Below are 18,402 nucleotides of genomic sequence, written 5' to 3'. Positions count from 1 at the left end.
TAGGCAGATGGGAGCTGCATAACTTTTCCGTCTAATCAGATTTTGTTAAAAAATAACTTTTATATTATTAAAAAATTTTAAATAGCAAAAATTCTAATTTATATTTGTAAATTATAAAGTCTGGGTTGATTGTTCGACATAATTATCATTGTGGCTTAGATATATGCTAACTGCGATATTTTCCTTTTGTTTTTATTCGGGTGTCCAATGTTGACACGCACGTTGCTGGCGAAAATCCATTATTTTCCGGTCAGAATTTCATCCTCAGTTGAAAGGTTTCAAACGACCGAAGACGGTGCTAAGTTGTCACCGTCGACTTTAATTAACTGAAGTGAAATAACACGTCCCTCGTAAGCGATGACGAAGGACATGTATCATTCCAAGAACCGTCAGCAGGAAAGGGAAGACATCAAACCGCCATTAAAAGTCACATCCGATGAATGAAGTCAAGTCGCGTCCGGTCATTAGGTCACAGCCAGGTAAAAGTCCGAATCCAGGTAAAAAACGTCACATTCAAGAAAATAGTCACATCCGGTAAGAAGACCTTGCTGATTTATTTCTTCCAGAAGAAGAAGAACTTCTTCCACCAAAATTTCTTTTTCCTCTTTCTCAGAATCGATTTACACTCCTCTTGCAGTCCTTGCTCGCGTGCCTGTCTCTGCACCGACCATTCCGGAACTTCTGGATATCTCTGTTCCAGGTAATCGATGACAGACGACGTGCTCTCATCGGGAATGGTGACAATCACCCGTTTCTTGTCGGGTTGACCAGATTTCTCCTTCGCACCCTCCAGCACTTTCGGACGCACGCGGATCACTCGGATCGAAGAGAAAGACGTTTCTGATGTCAAGAAGCTATCCTCTGCACTCTCTCCTCCAGAGATAATCCATTTCTTCAACGCTTCAAAATACTCCATTCTGCAAGCGAAAAACAAACGAGTATTAAATATTGTAGAACGAGCGTTAAATTAAGACAATATTAAAAAACGAAATGAAAATTTAAAAACATAAATACGAGAGACAATGGTCGTTTTAATTACAAGAAAAATTCTAATCACAAATGAATATAAAGTTGTAATGGAATAATAAACGAAAACGTTAAAATTCAATTATTATGTATTAAATACAGTAGACCCCCCTATAACGCTTAGATACGTTCCACGCTAACCGAAAATTACGTTGTAAAAACGATTAAATACATGAGCCAATCGCAGCCCGATAGGTGTGAACTTTACGGACTAAGGCTGTTCGAAAGGTTTTCTTCTATAAAATTAACCGATTCTAGACTAATTCCACTCAACATTTCCAAAATACGTATAACTTTTTGGGAATAATCTGTATAAACTATGCTATAAACAAAAAATTGTAGGATTACTTACACCGTTCGACTACGCCGTTGCTTAAAGCTGGTTTTCATCGCGGAACAGCACGCGAAACGACGGCCGCAATTTCTGATAACGAATTTTTGGCGGAAAAATAACTTGACCTTTGGAGACATCATTAATATAAATAATTTTTATGGACGTTGAATAAGAAGTGTTTCTTTCACAAGAAATGTATAAAATTAGTGCTGTATTAGACTTACGGTACCTAATTTACATACTGTACAGACGATAATAAACTCAACTTACTAGCCTAAAATCTGCGTAGTATGTTGCCAGGCGGCAAAAAGCATATATATAATTATAATAAAATTACAATAAATTAAGTGAATATATGATTATATATACAGTATCTGATTTATATATAATTAATATATAATTATATGTACAGTACCTAATTTATATATAATTTATATATAATACTAAACAGACGATAGCAAACTCAATTTAGCCGCTCCGTAGCGTGGCGCAGAATCGGAGGTAAGTAGTTTGGCTGCTCATCCACTATTGGTCCAGACTATCAATCTTCTCGCAAAACGACGTTATAGGAGGTACGTTATACGTAAGTTTTTACAATTTTTTCGCTACGTTATAGGAATTGTCGTTATAGAAACGTACTTTATAGCGAGGTCGACTGTATATTATAATAATAACAGTTCTATGCTTCATAAGAGTTCTGTTGATTGTCATTAAAACTAATGAAAATATTCTAGAAGAAATTAATGACGAATAAACTCATTTATTCTAATTCATTAATGGTCAGATTCATTATAATAATATCATATGGGATGTAATGTCTACGCATATGTAACATACACACGCAAAATTATAACGGGAAACGACAGAATTTATTATCCGGGTTGGCTTTAACAATTCGATTCGATTGACGAATATTGACAACGAAAAGATTGAATGCACTTTTCCAAAATAAGTCAAAGGCTCGATTCTTCTCTTTGAAGAAACCACACAACGGTTGTTATCGAAATATTCGTTGTGGGAAAATTATCGCTGCTAAATGTGATTTAGTACCTAACAATGTTAAAAAATACCTAATTCTAGAAAAATCAGGGACTAAACTTACCCAAAAAAATCGCAAAAACTACAGCAAAACTCCGAAAATACTGGAAACAATCGCATTCGAACAAAGCAACAGACAATTGTCGAAATTCTATTGTTGCATGGCGACTCAGTTTAATGCTAAAAATTTCGATTTTTTGAAAGAATTTCGATTTAGGGGGGTTCTGAGTCTGTCTTTCTGTAGAAACGGACCATTCTGCTTTTCGTCTGTAGTATTTCACTCACGCCCGCAGAGACGACGAGGTGTAATCCGTTTTGTTAGAGTTAGGATGTTCGAAGACGCTCATAAACTAAGTGAATTCGACTTAAATGGAGCAATGGTAGAATCTTCTGCAACTGTTGTTTCTATATTGATGTTAAGCGGCAATTTGAACCCATTGTAGATCTATAAATGCCCACTGTCTGGCCTTCCTTAATCTCGACAACGCAGTTAGGTAGATGAAAGTCGAGATCAGATATGAAAAGGTTAGGAGTTGATTGCATCGGAAAGTTCATATGTAGTTAATCGAGGCCTCCTCTTTCGATTAATTATATATGAACTTTCGATGCAAAGCGGAAGTCACCTTATTTCAATTCAAAACATTTCCCCTGAAATTTCAGGAGTTAAAATAGATGACAGGCGCGACTCTATTGCTGACAGGAAAAGTATGATGTACCGGGACGAGACACTACAGTAGTAATTTGAGATGGACGGCATATATTTGAAATTAAATAAATTAAAAATATGATTTAAAATTGCCGCCCGGCATTGTGACCGTGTCACAATAAATAATTGCTCGTTAGTTTTTTAATTGCAACTTTAAGAATTTTGAAAATAAATGGCTTATAAAGAAATAATATCGTTTTTTTTTTTTCGTTTCTGTGTGGGGATGATTTAAATATTTCGTCCACAAAAACTTACGATATTTCACACGAACAGAACTTACTGGTTTTTGGTGTTTCTGCTTAACACGCATACTTTAATTAAAATCACGAAATATCATTAGCATTAAAATCTAATAACTTTCTAAGATTAAAATTACTGCGATTTAAACACTTATTTTGATATAATAAAAATACGTAATTAAGTCTTAAAATGTCTTCACTTGTCGCCATGTCCAATCACCAGGTACAACTTTTCATTAAATTGTAAATTCGTCAACCCATTCTTTCAAAAGACTTATTTGATTTGTAGATGGAAAAAGGTAAAGTATAAAATGTTTTTAATATTCTGCCAGCGACTACAACGGGTAGAATAGATATGTATTGGTCAAAACCACTTGGCTATTGTAAGTCCATTACACAATAAATGTCACAATGAACATTTTTCATTGAGTGCAATACGGTTGGACATACACGCACTGTATGCTATCCTGCGGCAGACTTTTCTATACGTTCTAAGGCGTCGTAATTGCATAGGGCACGAACTTCGGCGACAGAAAAAAACAAAAGGTCTCACCGAGATTCGAACTCGGATCGCTGGATTCAAAGTCCAGAGTGCTTACCGTTACACCATGAGACCTCCGCGTGAGCAGCTTCTCGAAAGCCCGTTTATAAACCAAACAGCGTGCCAACGGACATTTCTTGGTTCGTTCGTCACATGCAACGGAGATTTGAGTGTCGCAAAAGAGTTATCGTCCTCCGTCGTATATCGCGCAGGGCGGAACATCCTCACCTTTCTTCGCGTTAACTAATTTGATGGGCGTCGTTCAACGATTCGGCTGAAATTCGTTAAGTATTTTCGATCGCACGCTGTCTTTCGTTGTGGAAATCGCGACGTTCTCCAACTGACACTTGCATTGCACGATTTGGTGCAATGCAAGTGTCAGTATTGTGCCTCTGTGGTGCGAGCGCCGTGACCGCTTCCGATAAAAACACGCTTGAAACGAATTAGTGATTCGATTATTTAGACACCGATCACGGACAGCCATCGACAATTTACGATCCGTTTGCTTTCCACACGACGAAACGAAACACGTTTCTTAAATTCTTTTTCACCATGTCCGCCGACCTCAACCGTCATTCTGTTCGCGACAGATTTGTGGCAACAGCTTCGCTTTTTAACGAGAAAGTGTAGACGGAGAGACTTCCATTATCGGCAACAACAGATGCGGCGATATCTTTACGCGATAGTCGATAAGGCAATCTGCAATGCATTAAGGTGATATGCGGCAGGCGGATCTGGCGAGGTCCCATGGTGTAATGGTTAGCACTCTGGACTCTGAATCCAGTGATCCGAGTTCAAATCTCGGTGGGGCCTTTTTTTTCTTGGCCCTGTCATCGTTCACGCAATTGAAGGCGACAGCGACAGTAGAATTCACAAACTTCTTTTGCTTTGAATTTAGAACAGAAACTGTGCTTCACGCAAGTGCAGAGTTTCTGCTCGACGCTTTGCAACGTTTCCATATGTTTATTCTACTTCAGCGACGGTTTCAAAACGGAATTCAACATGTTGCAAAGTTGTGACCCAATTAGCATTATAGTTTCGAATCACAAAATGTCTTCCGGGCGCTTACGTCACACTAAAATAGACATTTTCAATCAACCGCTCATAACAAAAGTTCGTGTCAGGAGTGGGATTCGAACCCACGCCCACTATCGTGGACCAGAATGCACGCTCCCGAATTATACAGGAAAGGTCTACCTTGAGTCTGGCGCCTTAGACCGCTCGGCCATCCTGACGTTATTCTGCGATTACGATTGATGCCTAAACAATGGATAATGTTCATTTCTCGTTATGTTCAAGCAGTTTTATGACAGGCCGACGTTTAACTAACTAAACGACGAATCAATTGCAATTGTTTAGTTTACGGAATCTCGAAGAAGTTATGACATGTTTTGTCTCTTACAAGAAATGAAATTTCCCCCGACTCAGTGATGACGTCGACGTTAAATTACGAGTCGTTTTTCCATTTTGACACCAGAGAATTGGAATTAGAGACGGGAGGTCCCGATTGGCGTACTTCTAATGCAAGACAGAAGTCACTTTATTTCAATTCGAAACTCTTTTCTCGAAAGGAGTTAAATAGAGGACAGGCCCGAATCTATTGCTAACAGGAAAAGTACGATGTACAGGGGCGAGGCAGTACATTACTAATTTTAGATTGAGAGCATATATTTTAAATTAAATAAATTTAGGATATGGTGAAAAATTGCTTGGTGTATGTGTAAATTTACATCTTTATTTTCAGTTGTTAAATATTATAAAGATTTGAGAACTTAGGAACAATTTTAAAAAGTTGTTAAAAATTGCGTTTTTTTTTCTTTCTTTGTTGATTGTTTGTGTTTTATATATGTATTTTTTACAGTTGGAAAAGGCCAATGGCCATAGTGTCGTTTACTTTAAATAAATAAAATACAGAAGAACTGTCTATGAGAATCACATGACTTATCAATAACCAACTTTTAAGATAAAGTACTGACTTCAGTAAGATTTCAGCTAAAAGAATTTATACATCATAGGAGATTTTTAATCTAGTTAAAATAATTTCTCCTAATCTTATCTTAAGACATACTTTGCAGCTAGGTTAAACTGCCAGTAAATACAGGGTATTGTGCTGACTTTAGCCGGTTGTATGATCCAAAAATGCTGCACATTTGTTAAAGTATATCAATTATAAATTTATATTCCCCTTGTGATTCTGATTCCACTGGAGATAGCACACATTCCTTCTTCTATCTCCTCATCCTTCGACCTCTAACTACCAAAATTTAATGGCATCAACGCCTCTTACACACAAGCTATTACACCAAATTTTTCTAAATCATTACTCCATCCCAAGATATTAAACAAAATAGATGCCAACACGCAGGCATCCACTGGATTTTTTTTTTATTATACTTGTTTATTTGCCTTTTACTTTTTGGATTTAGATATCTGAAAACATGGAAATTTGCAAATAACTTGGATCATATTTGACACTATTCTAATACTTTCCCACATCCTATATATAACAAGCTGGAAAAATAAAACTGTTTTTGGTAACATTAGATTGAACGTGTAATAAGAAGAATCTTGTTTTATAAATGTTGTTAATAATTTTCGTCACCTAATCCGTCGGTCGCCGTCTCTCGTCAGCTGACCGGTCCGGACGAGAGTCCTCTAGAAAAGGAAGGGCGGCGGCGGTCCTTTTACATCCGGCAAATCTTTCACGGGCCTCTTCGAGAAAATTTAAAACACGGCGCCAACGAAGAACTTTCCATCAAATATTCTACTTCATCGGGGACCGAATTATCTGGAACGATCATTATTACGATTTTAACAACGTGGGATTTACAATTAATTTTAAGAGATGTTGTGACTTCACTCGAATAAATTCTAAATTTCTCCTGCGTGTAGATGATAAGATAAATGTTAATGTATAATGTAATATGTTCGAGCTACTAATAAATAAGGTATAAGTGTAGTAAACATAGTCAAGTTACTTCCTCCAACCGAATCTCATATCCTTCTCCATCTTATCCCTATTCTCACATTCCAATCGTGAACGTAAATTACGTGTTGTCAGAACAATCTGGTAAAATCACTTACGTCAGGAACTCGACAATTGTGTAACCAGGACCATTCACACCCCTAAAATACATTAAAAATGGAAAAAATTTACCAAAACAACAATAAGTTACACGTCAAATTTACATTCGAAATCTAGCTTCTTGCTTCGTCGCCCTGTGGCGGAATGATTGGGAGTAAGCCGCGCTGGCTATTTCTCTCCGTATTTATTACAGGTAATTAGTTATGTAGGTGTCGCCCATCAGTGGCCGAGCGGACTTCGTCCCCGCACTTTAAGTGGACTAGTCCCTTAACACTGGTGAGTGCGGTCGTAGGTTCGCTCCATCTAGCCAGAATCTCCATATTAGAGATGAAAGAAAGAAAGGGCCTCGCTCGAACGGGCTGGCAGCGGGGAGTTTTCCGGGTTTTCTCCACGTCGATGACACCCAAATAGGGGCCAGTTTCCCTTAAATGTCCTCCCGGAAGGTATTCTTTCCCCGCGCGCGTATTGGCCATTCTTTAAGGCCGGCTCTTCGGTCGCCTAGCTATCAGAAAGAAGCTATTTGGAGTGTAGAGCCTAATAACTGCGCTGAACACTTGGAGTGCCTGGTCCTGTGGAACATGTTTTCTGTGTGGCGGTTGGTTGGCATTTATGTTGTTAAAGATGTTTTGTACTTAAATTTATAGCTTAGTTAGAAAATTAATTTAAAAGCCATAACATAATTACGTGGTTAAACGAACGTCCTGTCCGTTATTCCATTCCAGCAACAAGTTCTTTAATACAATTACATTTTGACATAACGTTGCATTCGAATACGCGCGTGTTTTTATGTTATATAGATGTCAAAATTCCCCCCCGCAGGAGAGAGGGACAAAATTAAGGCTTACTGTGAAAAACTGGGCTTCTATTATACTATTTTAGATGCGGTTTTTTGCGTTTTTGATTGTGTTTTAATAGGGTACGTCGAGTAAATGTACACTAAGAAGGGATTTTTCGAAATTTCCCTCCGCGAGGAGTGTTATACAGGGGTTCATCCCACCTATAACAGGGGTTCATATAGCACAGATTCGTCAATACAGCTAGGTCATTTTGCGTTACTCCTATCCAAGTATCCCTAGTCGCTAACTGTAACTGATTTAGAACGAGCATGCACTGCACACTATTCTTCGCATTGCAAAATGACATACGCATGCGTCAGGAACTTCTATTCGAACAAACCTCACCTGCCGTCCGGGTCAGCGATTTTAATAAGGTGGCAACACTAGCACGGAATTTTTCATTACTTATTCTTTGACAAAACTTAATTTTAGTCTTTTACATTGAGATACCTAAATAAGGGGGGCGAAATTTTCCTCCGCCCCGGGCAGCTGACACCCACGCTACGCCACTGTCAGGAAACGCGTCCGCCGTTTGATGAGCCACTCCGCAACGAAAACAAGCTTAAGCAATGGCGTCGTCGAACGGTGCGCACTCGGTAAGTAATCCTACAATTTTTTGTTTATAGCATAGTTTATATGGATTGTTCCCAAAAAATTATACGTGTTTTGGAAATGTTGAGTCGAATNGAATTATGTATATTAAATGTAAGATGGAAAACTGAATAGAACTTATCTGAGGTCATGTTAATGTCTCGCTATAATGTTAATTAAGTTATATTTTTGATAATTAGTATATCGGTTTACTTTTAACTGTATTTAGATGTTTTATAGAAACAATATATTAATTAAAAGTTAAATAATTTATAGATGTTCGTATATTTTAGAATATTGTTCAACGCTTGGGTCGGATATGATTGTGTTTAATTGCAGTGAGCGAGTTGCACGTATATTTCGGGTCTCGTGTATCATTAATTACTCTTTTATTTTGTGGGCCAGGCCTCATTTTTTTTACCAGCGAAGTAAAGAAGACCTATTTATAATTGATTTGACGACATTTATTGCAATGCTCAGGATAATATGTAAAGTGGAGACAGCAAATCTACGAAATGAACTTGGCCAACAATGGATTTTTTATTGCATATAGGCCCTACGTTGTAGAATGAAAATTGAAACGCCTTACCTGTCTGTTGTTTTGCTTCTTGTTAATTGTTTTGTTCAAAAGAAGTTACCAAAATGTTTCCACGTCTCTTTGGAAAATGGATTATTACATTTGATAATGATACTTCTTCCTACAGTAGTTTAAGAATTTAATTACTGTATTAAGAATAGAAAAGATCCAGATGATTTATTAATTAATTTATTATTAAAATTCGTACGAAGAATGTCAAAATGGAGGGGAAAAAGAACTCGCAATTTCCGGAAAGCATAAATTTCCAAGATGGCGTCGGCAACAATACGAAATGGAACGAATTCGAATTTGTCGTTGCAATGCGTCACGCGTTACGTCACGAGTTCTACGTCATAGATGTAATATTTTAAGTATTTTAATTAAATTTTCTAAAGGAAAGTTTCTTTCGACAAATTTTTTTTTCTCGGATTTGGCAAAATATTTTGTTGAATGTAAAACATTGTTACAAAGAAATTTATTCAGATAAACGTAATAAAAACACTTACAAATTATTTTTATTGTGTGCCATCTAATAAAATGCGTGTTAGTATTTATTTAAGAGAATTATTAATATATATTCATCTATAAAATTTAATCCATGAATTTTTTTTTGTAGTAAAATCGACTTGCCATTGATTTTTCGCTGATAATTGATGCTTTTTAACAGAATCTATAGCCCAAAATTTCTCTCGAGAAATTAATTTTGTGATCTGAAATAATTCCATTAAAAAAATTAAATTATAAATTTTCGTTTATAAACAAGCGTTCTCTATTATTAGGACTTATTATACTGGCTTTAACAGACAATACAGAGTTTCACAGAAAACAATTTTTATTTAATATTTAATATACCTGGACACACACACAATTTTGCGTTTCTAACACATTTGTCCCTCCTCAGCAGGTATTTTTGTATTGTACTTATTCTTACAGAATTTAATACTATTTCACAACCTGTAGTACTAGTATTTCACAACCATTTGCTGAACTTTGGAGGCATCAATAATATAAATATAATTTTTATGGCTGTTAATTAAACAATAAATGGTGTTTAGTAGGTCCGATGCACGTTTAAACTCAACTGTTTGTGCAATATCCGCTATTGGTCTAGATTCGACCAATTCTATCGCGACACGAGTCGGCGATGACATTTTACCGTATTTTACGAGTTTCTTTTAGCGTTAGTGTGTTTATACGAATACGGTCGCAATTTTTTTCGCCGCTATACACGAATCCGCAATATATGAACCCGTTTATAGGAGGCGTAATAGACACTTAAAATACCTTAAATTGTCGCCATGTCCAATCACCAGGAACAATTTTTCATTAAATTTTAAATTCGTCAGCCCTTTCTTTCAAAAGACTTATTTGATTTATACATGAAAAAAGGTAAACTATAAAAAGTTTTTACTATTCTGCCGCCGACTACAACGGGTAGGCTAGATATTTATTGGTCAAAAGTACTTGGCTATTGTAACTCGATTACACAATAAAATATTTTTGATTGAGTGCAATACGGTTGGACTTACACACACTGTATGCTATCCTGCGGGAGACTTTTCTATACGTTATTAGGCGTCATAATTGCATCGGGCACGAATTTCGACGACAGAAAAAACAAAAGGTCTCACCGAGATTTGAACTCGGATCGCTGGATTCAAGGTCTAGAGTGCTTACCGTTACAATATGAGACTTCCGCATTCGAAAGCCCATTTATAAGCCAATCAGCGTGCCAACGGACATTACTTTGTTCGTTTGTCACATGCAACGGAAATTTGAGTGTCGCAAAATCCTCCGTCGTATATCGCGAAGGGGCAACATCCTCGCCTTTCTTCGCATTAACTAATTTGATGGGCGTCGTTTAACGATTCGGCTGAAATTCGTTAAGTATTTTCGATCGCACGCTGTCTTTCGTTGTGGAAATCGCGACGTCCGCCAACTGACACTTGCATTGCATTGCAAGTGTCAGTATTGTGCCTCTGTCGTGCGAGCGGCGTGATCGCTTCCTATAAAAACAGTAATACGCTTGAAACGAATTAGGCCCTGTACACACTAGGCGTTTTTCAACGCGCGTTTAACGCCGAGCTAACGCGCGTTAGCTTGGCGTTCGACGAGCGTTAGTTCGCCGTTTAGCACTGGTTCAGTTTGGAAATGGACGAGAAAGTAATTGATTGTGTGTGCTCCTCCATCGTCGCTATAAGGCAGCACATATATCTCAAAGCGCCCGTAAAGTGCCCGCAAAACGCGCGCTTTAACAAAAATCTATAAACGCGCGTTTAACTCGCGCTTGGCGTTTCAGTGTGTACGGCTACATAGAACTCTTGGTTCATTAAAACGCGCGTTTAAAAGCGCGCGTTTAACGCGCGTTGAAAAACGCCTAGTGTGTACAGGCCCTTAATGATTCGATTATTTACACACCGATCAAGGAGAGCCATCGACAATTTACGATCCGTTTGCTTTCCACACGACGAAACGAAACATGTTTCTTAAATTCTTTTTCACCACGTCCACTGACCGCAACCGTCATTCTGTTCGTGACACATTTGTGGCAACAGCTTCGCTTTTTAACGAGAAAGTGTAGACGGAGAGATTTCCATTATCGGCAACAACAGATGCGGCGATATCTTTACGCGATAGTCGATAAGGCAATCTGCAATGCATTAAGGTGATGTGCCATAGTGTAATGTTTAGCACTCTGGACTCTGAATCCAGTGATCCGAGTTTAAATCGCGGTGGGGCGTTTTTTTCTTCTTCACCCCTGTCAACGTTCATATAATTGAAGGCGACAGCGACAGTAGAATTCAGAAACTTTTTTTGCTTTGAATTTAGAACAGAAACTCTGCTTCACACACGTGCGGCGAAGCAGAGTTTCTGCTCGACACTTTGCAACGTTTCCATATGTTTATTCTACTTTAGCGATGGTTTCAAAGCGGAATTCAACATGTTGCAAAGTTCTGACCCAATTAGCATTACTGTTTCGAATCAAAAGAATTACAAAATGTCTTCCAAACGTTTACGTCACACTAAAAAAGACATTTTCAATCAANTTTCCGCAATTTTTTTGGCTGTCAGATTCGCCTATGGATCGAAATAATTATTTAATATAAAAAAATCAATTACTTGGGGAATTTGTAAGTAGCATAATGGGCTGCACAAAAACACTTAAGAGGTTAATAATCCGTGGTATTTTCGGAAGTCATAGTAGACTTAATTTGGTATGTAATGAGAAATATAAAAACCGACAATTGTTCCGGTTGGTTTTAACGAATTTTGGGATAGTTTAAAGAAAATAAACATTCCTAAAGAGTGAATTGGAAACAAAGGTTTGGCAACATTACCCCCAAAAAACACACTATCAACTAGCATTGATCGAGGCTCCGGAAAAAATTTTTTTCTCTTAGACTATTTATTTCATCAGTGGAAAAAATCTAACAGGAAGAGGAGGAAAAGTCTCGAATGGAAGAACTTTTGAAATCGATATACTATAATTCTAAATCTCTTGCATCTTTTAGTGGTGTGAGTAAATTAGTCAGAAAGTCTAATTTACCGCGATCTGTTGTTAAAAATTGGCTGTCTTTTCAACTAATTTATACGCTTTATAAACCTGTAAGAATTAAATATTCACGAAAAAAACTAAAAGTTTTTATCCTTACGACTTGTGACAGGCTTATTTAATTGTATTAAAACAATTTTCTAGATTTAATAATAGAATAAAATATTTACTAACTGTAACGGAATAGTATATGTTTTATCTTTTAGTTTATCTCTTCTAATTTCATGGAAAGACTTCCTTGATCCGATTCCTGGTCCATTCAACATGGATCATGTCCTTTTAAGGAGCCTTTTGAATAAGGAAAACGTTACCTCACAGAACCAATTGAGGAATCTCTTTCCCTTTAATGAAGAACTTGGGATTAAGATTGTCAACATTCATGCCCAAATCGATATTTGCCATTTTGTCTTTACTGATGTCTCTTCGACATCGTAAATAATAAAACCTCGTATGGCGCTTTTTCGGCAGTTGGCAGAGGTCTGCCTCATTCGACGCCTTCTTTTCTGTTAATTCCTTTTGGAGTAGGCCTACTTGAATGTCCCTCTGGGAGGCGACCTCAGTAACAACTGTTCCTCCTGACTCGGCGGATGTTCTTCACCCCTACTTTTAACTTGGCAGGGCTGATATTTTCTTTACATGGTCACGGACCGCGTCGCTATTCTTTTTCCCATTCTTGGGGTACGTGAACTGTCAGGGTTAGGAAAGGCTTTCACGTTGGCTTACGGGGTTCACTTGCAACCTTTGCATAGGTTTTCTTTTTTGCCATAAGGAGAATTTAGCTTACTGCTCTACTGGGACTTTGTTGATCGATTGGTGAAACAAGGGCCACCTTCCCCTTTCTCGAAAGGCTCTGACTTCTGTCTGTAGAGCTTTCAATTCGCTTGTTTGTTTTAGTTATGGCAACACTTGGGCGATCTGCGTACAGGAGATGCCTTCCGGGAGGGCTTTTAAGGGAAACTGGCCCCTATTTAGGCGTTACAGACGTTGAGAAAACCCAGAAAACTCCACGTGGCCAGCCGGTCCGAGCGCGGCTCGAATCCACGATCGAACTCCCAGTGTTCAGGGAACGAAGACAGCTTAGCCACTGGTGGGTTCTTCTCAACTCGCACTCTTGCCGCAAGACTAGTGAGGTTGCTCAGTTCTGAGCATTGAAACTGCACCGCGGCAGTTCCTTCTTTCCTTTTATCAGAGGAAAAGTCTTTCTCCTTACTGGCCGATAAAAAATTCTGTGATAAGTCCGTTTATATATATAATAAATTTATATAATAAATTTAAGAAATAATGGTAAAACAGACTTATCACAGAATTTTTCAGAAGCATCATTATATATTCAGCGGAATATTCCAGTAAAATATTTCTCGGAAAGAAATAATTATGAAATGTTAATTACAGAACTTGCAAGAATATTATGTTGTTGCATTTTGTAAATAAATAAACATTGAGACTATGATTTCGATTATTAAACAATTTCTTTGTGACATAATCCTTAATAATATGTTAAAGTTTATTACCAGATTAAGTAATCTGGTAATAAAGTTTAACATATACATTCAACTTACATACATTCAAAATATATTAAATTAATGTTTTCTTTTGTAAAACAAGTTATTACCCAATATAATTCCTCCGATAAAGTAATCAAATATAATCAAAGTGAAGTATTCTTTAGGAAAATATTTGAAGAGGAAAACAAATAACTTCAAATGTAATCAAATCTAACAATTGAATTCCATTCGTAGATTAACTTCAGATTTGAGGTGAGATTTATACACAACAATTCTCTTAATAATTCAGATATATCTAATTTAACAACAAATATTATTTATATCTAGAAGTAACTGTTTAATAACAAGAAACAAAATTCGCAATTGTATAACTAAACAAATAGATTGATGGGTACACTGTTTCACAAAGACTAAAAAAAAGCTAAAAACGGGATAATTAATAATGTCCACAGAAACTCTGCATATATCTTTTCATTGTTTAAGAACTTTATAAAACATTCCTTATAAGTGTTAGCATGAAATTCGAAAGCTACATGGTCGACCAGTGCCAAGCGGTTCAATTCTCTAAACACTGAAAGTTCGGTCGTGGACCATGACGAGCTTGCCACGTGGAGTTTTCCGGGTTTACTCCACGTCTGTAACGCCTGAATAGGGGCCAGTTACATTTAAAAAGACCTCCCGGATGGCATCCCCCTAAGCAGATCGCCCAAGTGTTGCGTTGCCATAACTTAATAAAAACAAATCGAAAGCTACATAGACAATGTTGTTCCTATATTGAATGGAGAAACTATTCATCGCGTAAATTATTTCAGCGCATTTATTTGAATTTTTACAATATACCAGTGACGGACTCGGCACGCACACTCTGTCTCTTAAACTTTAGAAATAATTTAAAAATCAAATTTTGTTAAAATATCCGTATTCGGGGAATAATAAGAAATGTATATATTGAAACATACTATACAATCAGAACTAAAGAATCATTTAATTAAATATGCTACATTTATATAATAACTTATATTCAATTATTATATATTATGTATTTGCACATCAATTACTTTTCCATTGATATATACGGATAATAGGATTATTACGATGGAAAGCAGTATAAATATGTCATACATGACTATGGAATGTCTTAAATTATCAGGAGAAGCAATATAATAATTCCTAAGTGATTTCTTAATAAATAACCATAAAATCAATGTTCACGATTTTATATAATGCTGATACGTTATATAACTTATCGTCAACCGGATATAACCACGTGGCACTTCTTTAGTAAGCGAGCACTTACAATCTCCACATCAGATACAAATTATTAGGTTAAATGGCTGCTAGTTGCGTTTATTGTATGATATGCCCAATATTTAATCTCTCTGCACTTTTCGGAAATATATTCTATACGCGTTGCAAACATCAAGAACTTAGCGAGAAACAGAAGAAATGGTTGTCCGTTTACGGAAAATTGGTACGTTTATTGCTTATTACGCAATTGACTACGTTAACCGTGCAGAGATTTGCAACAGCCGACGATCCATGGTTTTGTAGTCCCGCAAAAACAATGGCAGGAAGCGGTTTAAATAAGCCTTTCCGTTTGATGATGGTTTATCTCGCAAGCTTTGGCACACTTTTAATGCTTCATACTGGCGCAAAATATAAATTGTCTTTCGACTTAAAAATTTCAGGGTATGACGGAGAAAACGAAAAAATGAATAAATGGCAGATAAGAACGTCTTATTTGTCTGGGTCTTCGTACGTTTGTATATTAATCGGTTTAGTCGCATTTTCATTTTACGTATTTAAAGCAGTAAATGAGGGATCAACTTGGAAACGGGCTCTTGTCTGTTCCGTTTATACTCATTTCATTTTGATTTTGGAATCCGGATTTTTCATTTGGATTGTTACTACAATCGTGTTATTAAGCGTAATGCTGTACGAAAGATTTAACGCATTATCACAACAGTTGAGTTTGTTTGTAACCCAAAATCCAAAATACGAAATTAACGATATAATGCGAAAACACTTGGAGCTGTGCGAATTAATTCAAGAAATGAGCGATAAATGGGGTAATACTTTGTTAATTATTTACGGAATTGGCGCTTATCTTATGTGCTTTGCTGTCTATAACACAATATTCACTACATCAGCTACATACCTACGAAGTTTTTCTTCTACTTTCTTCCATTCTCGGCATATGCTCGGTAGTGTCACTTTCATTTGTGATATCTCGTATCTTTGTATCGGTAGGTTCGAAATAAAATATTAATTTTACTTAAGTATAAAGTAATTATTATTCCTTAAATTTATTTCTAATTATCGACAACAGGCTTACGATTCTTTTCAAGAAATTAGAAAATTTAACTTGATTCCTCTTCCGTTGAAAGTCAATCTGAAGGTAACTCAAAAATTTTAACTTTTTTAAAATTTTAAAATTAGAAAACTGAATTTTTATTCTTAAAATTATCTACAGATATTGAATTTTATGAAAAAATTTGGCGAAATCGAAATTGGAATCAGTTGTGGAGGTTATTTGATTCTTTCTACAGAATTTCCAATTCAGGTATTTTTATTTGATTAAAATAATTGATTGTATGATATGGCATACTTAAAAAGCGTGATTTTTGGTGTTTTTTACCAGAGGATTTAGGAATAAAATTAAAACTTAAAGAATTTATTAAAAATAAATGAATAAATAATTATTTTATTAAAAAACAATACTTTATGGTGCTCTTAATTTCTATTCATTCTGACTGTACTTTTTACATCATCCTCTAGAGAATCTCTAGCAAAATCATATGCCATTGATTATATAAAATTTTTATAACTTTTATAAATATGAAGTAACTTTTTTTAAAATTTAAATGTAATAAAACATTGTCATTTTATAGATGTATGAATCGCTGTATAGTGTTTTCAACATATTACTTAAGTTACGAGATACCTTCGAAGGAATCGACAAATCTTGTAAACCAGCTACTAATTCATTGCTTGTTAATTCCACAAATAATCTCAATATATAGTCTAAAACTGTAGAATATATAAATTGTTTAACACAATTATTCCAGAAAAGTGTCATATAACTGCAGATTACCTGCTCTTTCTGCAACACAGTGCACTTATATCTGATATATTGATTTCATGTGGTAATTGTTTTTATAGATTACTTAAATGACTCAGTAACATCAGGCAACAATTCATCAAAAGTACTGTCATGCCACAATTTCATTCATCACGATAACGTCTCAATCTCAATAGTATAGACAAGCATTCGGTCTAATACCTCAACCCATACAGTGCAAGATAAATTTTGTAATACGCGAAATATTAATTTTTTTTTTATTCTTTGTGATCAAATATAATAATTAAATTACTATAAGTTACGAGAAATTTGTTTATTCTATCCTGTTCATTGTAATTTACATTATTATTACAGTATTATTAACATAATTATTCAAGAAAATTTAAGTTTAAACTGAGTATAATGGTGCATATTTCATGGGGACCAGCCTATATTCTAAGGAGAAACTAAAAACAATGTTTAATGGGAATTATGAATTGTGCAGTAATTAATTGTCCAATTCTGAGTTTTATAAGTATTTCTTTGTCCTGCTTACGTTAAAGTTAAAATATTTATCTAAATTACACAGTGTACGGTAAATTACCTGTTGAAAACTGAACCTAAATAAGAAGAAACCGGTCTAAAGGAAAAACATTCTTTACAACGAAGAGATTTTTCTGTTAAAAAGGACCTGTTTAAAACGGAAGTCTACCAAAGTATAATAAACCGAATAGCACGATACCTAAACTGGTAAATTTATTAAGTACCGAGCGATTCGGTTTACATTTATTCGGCCCATGAAAAAAAAAGCTATGGAAGGAATGTTGGTAGGATTTACCATTTGTACTGAACACATACTGAATGGAATATTGGGCGTCAGAACTACTTCCTGAAACTCAAGATATATAAATTAAATGGCCTAACAAGAAGAGCAAATTCACTCGACTCTTAAACAATATGGGTTTACTTATGTGTTTATTGAAGTGTTTTTCATTCAATAAATTGTAAAATTGATTGAAAAAAAAATAAATTACTCATTTTTTATCAATAAATTATTATTATCGCAGAATTAATAACGTTTAACGTTCATGATTATCCGAGATAATCACGAAAAAACTGTATACATGTGATCACAGTGGAGAATGATAGAATTTTAATGTATTCATTGATTTAAATGATTATAAGTTTAATTTAACAATGACAAATTGTCAACAATTTGATACGATATAAAATTCACTATAATTAACAAAGAAAAAAGTAATTTTTCCCTCAAATAAATAAATAAAATTCAGATTCTTTTCTCTGTAAAG

General features: G+C 35.6%; 1 long non-coding RNA gene and 3 other non-coding genes across 5 annotated transcripts; 2 read left to right on the top strand and 2 right to left on the bottom strand.

The window, feature by feature from the left end:
• Window positions 1-3,887: 3,887 nt before the first annotated feature.
• Window positions 3,888-3,959, bottom strand: Trnaq-uug. Its single transcript has one exon. It is a non-coding gene; the product is annotated as a tRNA-Gln (tRNA).
• A 666-nt stretch (window positions 3,960-4,625) lies between these two features.
• Window positions 4,626-4,697, top strand: Trnaq-cug. Its single transcript has one exon. It is a non-coding gene; the product is annotated as a tRNA-Gln (tRNA).
• A 305-nt stretch (window positions 4,698-5,002) lies between these two features.
• On the bottom strand, window positions 5,003-5,119 carry Trnal-caa. The gene is made up of 2 exons: window positions 5,082-5,119; window positions 5,003-5,048 (listed from the first exon to the last, which is right to left on the bottom strand). It is a non-coding gene; the product is annotated as a tRNA-Leu (tRNA).
• An 8,950-nt stretch (window positions 5,120-14,069) lies between these two features.
• On the top strand, window positions 14,070-17,091 carry LOC111622278. Of its 2 annotated transcripts, none has more exons than XR_002756235.1 (4): window positions 14,070-14,283; window positions 16,361-16,429; window positions 16,505-16,594; window positions 16,923-17,091. It is a non-coding gene; the product is annotated as an uncharacterized LOC111622278 (long non-coding RNA). The 2 variants fall into 2 exon arrangements; XR_002756236.1 differs by lacking the exon at window positions 14,070-14,283 and adding an exon at window positions 15,923-16,277.
• The last annotated feature ends 1,311 nt before the right edge of the window (window positions 17,092-18,402 follow it).

Source organism: Centruroides sculpturatus, unplaced genomic scaffold (genome assembly GCF_000671375.1).
Source record: "Centruroides sculpturatus isolate CEXI.00-Female unplaced genomic scaffold, Cexi_2.0 scaffold337, whole genome shotgun sequence".
In the NCBI taxonomy this organism is placed as follows: Eukaryota; Metazoa; Arthropoda; class Arachnida; order Scorpiones; family Buthidae; genus Centruroides; species Centruroides sculpturatus.
This window is presented reverse-complemented; position numbering and strand designations above follow the sequence as displayed.